General features: G+C 35.3%; 1 long non-coding RNA gene across 1 annotated transcript in view; it reads left to right on the top strand.

The window, feature by feature from the left end:
* Nucleotides 1-3,809: 3,809 nt before the first annotated feature.
* LOC120749063 (uncharacterized) overlaps nt 3,810-6,000 on the top strand; it is a 76,033-nt gene continuing 73,842 nt past the window's right edge. Inside the window, exon 1 of the long non-coding RNA XR_005699513.1 lies at nt 3,810-3,909. This is a non-coding gene — a long non-coding RNA (uncharacterized LOC120749063). The remainder of the gene's footprint in view (nt 3,910-6,000) is intronic.

The following is a 6,000-nucleotide window of genomic DNA, read 5'->3' as shown; positions in this document are numbered from 1 at the left end:
AAGGTCTTTAGGGAAAAATTAGTCTTGTGCTCTCAGTGAAAGTACGAGGGATCAATACTTTGATATGTTGTTTTACTTTTTTATCTTTCTGCCCTTTTCCTCTTAATTCTTATGACTGAGGAAAGACCTTACATATGAAAGATCTCTGACTTATTTTTTCCACAAGTCTATTATTAGTACTAAACTTTTTGCCCTTAAAATTAGCTGTTTATTTATTTTTTTTTTCCTGTGATGAAGCCAAGATTTTGTTTCCTTTCCTGATTTAATGACCTCAATTTTATATACAAATTTGCTAATAAAATGCTGGACTTAATGCTGTCCATTTGCAATCCTTTCTTTGGGGTATGCGGAGATTAGAGTTGATGTTTTCTTCTCTCTTCTCTCCAGTGTTTGGATATCTGACATAAATATGTCAGTAAAAAAGTGGATATCTCACTGTCAGTTAAAGAAGAGTATCTCTCTTATCTATTTCTTTTTCTTTTTCTTTTCTTTTCCTTTCCCCCCCAGAAACAGCAAGTTATTGCTTCCAAAACTTCAGAACACAAATCAGCCAAACAAGATTTTCTTTCAATATAAATTTTCTAGATAAATCCCAGTAGAACTGGAGCAAATTAAGGAATTTGCTAATTAGCTCTTAATGAGTGATAAATGTTTTCTGCCAGCTTGTATATCCTCTGCTTTGATAGTTTAGGGAGCTCTCTGGAACAAGTTGTTCAAACTAAACTATGCCACTGCTGAATAGTACTTTTAATGCATCTAAGCTTATTGAACATTTTTAGGAAATTATTTTCCTGTAACAATGTACCTGGGTCTTATGAAGATTAGAATTCCAACAAATTTCACTTTGTTAGAAGTGAAAATTTTGAAACAGTAAGAAAAAAGAAAAAGTGGAGCTGTCCATTAAGAATGTTAAGGCACAATAATATTTTGGGGTTTAATTTGAAATTATTTTATTTCTTGAATTATATGTATGAATTCTCAATAATAAAATCTTTTAATTTTCCTGCTAGGAAATTATTTTTCCAAATTCAAGCCAGGAAATTTTATGGATAATTATAATTGCAAATATTTTATTGTTTTTGGTTTTTTTCCTCTTTTTCTCCTTGAAATATACTTATTGCATAACATGATCTTTGCATCCTAGTCTGAAATAATTAAGAATTTATCAGGTCTCTCTCCTATATAATTGAAATGACTGGTAGGAAAACTGCCATTATAATGATCAAGAATTGTGGAAATACAGACCAAGAACAAGCTTGCTTCTCAATTTAAAATAAAATTTGTGCATCTCAGAAATATTTGGGAACATTTGCAATACACTGAAACTATGACAGCTTACCAAAAAAACACCACAAAACCAAAAACGGGCTCGGGCTTCTAGCAGTATTCTAATCAGTATTCTGTATATTGGGCAAAGCTGGATAGATATGGAAGTGGAAGGTTCCTCTGGTGCTAATGTAAATTAAAATGTATAGTATTATTTTATCTGCCCCCTCTTTATGTGAAGAATTAATAATTTCAAACAATTTTGCCTTATTTCAAATGGTGGTTATTGTAGGGACTGTTGATACTGTGCACTATATAAGTTACGGAAGAACCTGAATTAAACCAAGTACTACAGTCTGTTTTTTTAAAACCATGGCTCAGTTCACACTGAAACATAAGCACAGGCGATGACTTAATTCCTGGTGCCCTGCCTTTCCACAATTTCCAGTTCTTCCAGTACATGAGGAAAGTGAGGAAGGAAGTTTTGCTCGCAAACTTTGTGTGCACCAGGAACATGTTGATCAACATAGCTAATAATCAGACACCAAATGAAACCTGTTTTATCACTACTGACACTAATTTCCCAGTCCAAGGTTCATATCTCTATGAGCTTTTGCAGAATGTTTTCCATCTAACTAATAAGGATATAAACTAATAAACTGAAAATTCCTCTGTCTTTGCCTGATGGTTCGCTCTGAGCAACGGGGCAGTCAAATAAACAGGCCAAGCACTGGAAAACTGACAGACTTGAAATTCATAAGAGCAAGTATAAGTGGTCCTCTAAAACCATCTTGAAAGCATCATTAATCATGCTGGGCACTGAGCCAGTATAAGCAGCTAGTTACAACTGTATTACCCCTTTTAACAAGAAAAGATGAACTTTCCTAGTCTTTCCCCTGCATGGTTCTTTGCATTTAAGGTGCATCCAGCCTCAGCTAGAAGTATTCCTTAGCAGGTTAGAAAAGAGACACAGCAGGAGGCTTACTGCAGTCATTCCACCCTGCCCTTCACGATCTTTGCTTTGTAATGGCTTTCTTACATAAGGAATATATTCCTTGCTTCAATTGTAAAATTAATGGCAAGTCTTCCTTCTGCTAAGGGATACTCTACACACTATGGAAACAGGCAAAAGAAAAAAAAAGGTAGATCTCTAGATTTTGCATTCCTCTAACACGGGTTACTGAAAGGGCACATTGCCTCTACCAAAAATAAATCTAGAAGCATTTCTGTGGACCACTTTCACTGTGTTCTATTGTTCTTTGAAGGTCTCAACAAGTAAAATTGCACTGAACGCTTACAAAATAAAACTACCAATAGAAAAATTTTGTGGAGGTCTTATTGTTCCTCCCTTGCTCCCTGTCAGACTAGGGGAGGATGACAAATGGTTTTTGCACCTATAAATTATTAAGTTCACTAATTATGCTAATTAAGACTAATTATGCTAATTAGGTCCTTTGAAGATGAAAAATGGAATTTTTTTATTTTATGGATGTAGCTTTCAAATTTATGGGTGTGAGTTTAGAGGCCTTCCCAAGGATTTGCATATGACAATAATCAGGAAGGTTATATGTTGTCCTTTACTTGAATGCTTTTTTGGTGTTATTTTCATTCAAAGTGAAATAAACTTTGAAGACTTTGAGTCCACTGATTTAAATAAACTTGGGGTTAAACTGCAGTTCTTTCTAGGAGGACTAGGTACGTCATCTTTATTTCTCTTGGTTCGATGTCTTACTCTTACAGGTTTCTTTATTTTATTCTTAAAATACAGACAAGAAAAAATTGTGTTCAATTCTGGTCTTGATCCCCTCAATTTAATGCAATTTTCATTTATTTCAAGGTAAAATTTTACAATGGACATTTAATTAGCAAATGAGGCATCTGTAGTAATTTTAACCTTTACACTAGCAAAGTAGGTTTCTCATATGGAGATAAGGAAGTATATCTTCAAGTCAAGATAAATGGTTTGTACCCAGAGATGCTTGCCAACCCTCCATAACCCCAAAAAGAAAGCCACTGATGCTGTGTAAGGTATCAATAAAAAGGGCATTTCTCAGAGTCAGCACTACAAGGAGAGAAGGGTGTAGTTAATCTTTACGTCCCTTTAGGTGGTGTAGCCTCTGTGCAGCACACCATGCAGACCCATCCATAGAACACACCTTCTCCTTTGGATCCTTTGAGCTGCTCCTTGTTTTCCCACCTGGAAAGAGCTCTAGTCATAATTTCTGCTCTCAGACAGGAGATGCTTGTGTGGGGCTTGCAGCTGCACAGCTGGATGAAAGCAAGGCCAGTCAGGCAGTGGAACTGCCAGTATGAAGTAGAAGCTGCCACAGGCTCCTCTGTTAAATCTGGCAGCCAAATTCTGTGCAGCACTGGCCTGAGGGCTGTGCTGGTCCTGCACATATGTGAGCGTTCCTTCTGTGAGCACTGGTGGAACAGTCAGGGCCACTGCACCACTCCCTAATGATATTTTATTGGCTAAGTTGCATTCTGGAAATGTGTTGATACCTCTGAACTTCAAGAGACTTTTCTTTTTCTCTGTTTCAGGGACAAGAGGAGAAAACAAGTTCCCACCAGGAAACCCCAGGGAAACTGCTTGAATTTGTTATTAAGTCCACAAGCAATTTGTTGGGTAAATAAACCTAAGTAAGTGTTCTTAAATCATCTATTCAAATACAGGGTGATTTGTAAAGTTAAAGACTGCTAATAAATTGGTATTGCAGAGCTGGTAAAACACATCATATATCACCAATTCTGGTATAACTCCTGTGACATGAATGTAATTACATTATTTTACATTTCAAAAGCAAAAGAGAAAGAACAAGTCAGAGGGAAAATGCAGGGGAAAAAATGTACTTAGAGCTGCTTATTGCGTTTTCATTTTTTTCCCTGGCTTTTAACATTGCAGCAATGGGAGCTCCTTCTTTGCCCTCCAATAGCAAAGCATCAGAAGTGAAATTGTGATAATTCATGAAAAACATTGTGTACGAACACCTAATCTAGAGTTAATGGGATATTTAGTAAATAAGCAGCAGAATGCAAAAGTAGCAGTTCCATGAACATTTCGTATATCAGAAAGTGTGGCTGAACATTGTGAAGATGCACTTCAATTTGTGAAGTAAATTCCATTAGCTGTTTCTTCTCTAATAAAAACACATACAGTTTTTATATCTATCTATCTATCTATCTATCTATCTATCTATCTATCTATCTATCTATCTGTCTGTCTATCTATCTATCTATCTATCTATCTAAGTTTGTACTATGATGGGTACCTATCTCCAGGCCTTCTAATACTGTGAGGGTCAAGAAATAATTATTTTTCCTTTTCATTTCTGAAGTACTCTTAACATATTTGAGTACTGATCAATAAAAAATAATCTTTCTAAAAGCTCTATATACTGAAAATAGGACTGGGTAGTTCTTTTTGCTTTCTTCCATAGGAAATTGCTCTATTGTAGTGATGCTACATTACAGTATGAGAAAACATACCCAAATTAAACAATTGTGCATGACTTATAGAGATTTTCCTGGGTAGAGGAGAGGAGTAATAAATCTTTCATAACTAATACTAATTCTTCTGCTGAATGCTTTCTAGCAGGCAAGATGCTAAAATGTAGTTGAAAACAGAGTGCCACTACAAAGAGCAGAAGATGTTAAAACATTAGTCTTCCATGCTTATATTTGGATTTATGGGAAAAAGAATTGATAATATTCAAGATCAAATACAAAATAAATGAATGAAAAAGCTGAAAATATATTTAAACTATAAATCTGTACAGTCTGAAGGTTTTGTTCAATTAGACTTGATCTGGATTTCTATATTTGTGTTTAGACAGCTTCAAATACCCATTAATCCAGCCAATTCCAATCATAATATTTAGAGGGCTTTAGTGCTAGCAGTGCAGAGGTATACCTCAACCAGCCTTAAATATGTGAACGATTATGTTTAATTCTGTACTTGTCACCCTAGTTGCTTTTGAAGGCAGTGAAAACTAGTAGATGCTTTCAGGGAATGTCTCCTGTGGTCTGTGGAGACCAGAGAGAAGTGACTTACACGGTGGTGTCAATCACCCTCTGGAAGCATCTGTTTCTTCCAGTGGCCTACAGAAGGAACCTGCCAAGACTAGCTGAGATTTAAACCTTGATGTCAAAATGAATGGATCTCTTTACACATTACCTGTCACTGCTTGAGCATGATATTGATGCTTTCTTTATAGTTCACACTCTATTTGGAAACACAGCTTGACTTTTTAATATATACAGAATGGGAAGGAGATAACGACTCCCCTTAGTTTAACAAACTCGTGCAAACTAAAAAAACCAATTCCTTCATATTAAATTCTGGATTAGCAATGCTGAAAAACTTAAAGTCATGGTGAACTTAATGGGCTGCAAGGAGAAATATCTGTATATGCTATTAACTAATTGCAGAACAACATGCAATTTTTTTATCAGTACACCAGAAGTAACGTGGACAGAAGGAAAACTAAAATGTCCTTTAATGACCTTTGTGGTTATTAATGCTGTTCAAGTCACTCTGCTGAAATTTCCAGCACTTCAGTACTATCAAACACCTGTCACAGAAGATTACTTTGTTTTAGCTGTTTTCAAACTTCTCATGTTTTTGTTTTCTTTGAATTTTAGAATGAGGTAAAGTTGTCTGGGAAAGTTCTTAACTTTTTAGATTTATATACACAAACTTTCTCAAATATTATATTTTAGAGGCTTTTAATC

Source organism: Hirundo rustica, chromosome 2, assembly GCF_015227805.2.
Source record: "Hirundo rustica isolate bHirRus1 chromosome 2, bHirRus1.pri.v3, whole genome shotgun sequence".
Classification (NCBI taxonomy): domain Eukaryota; kingdom Metazoa; phylum Chordata; class Aves; order Passeriformes; family Hirundinidae; genus Hirundo; species Hirundo rustica.
The sequence above is the reverse complement of the archived record's forward strand: the minus strand, read 5'-3'. Positions and strand labels throughout refer to the sequence as shown.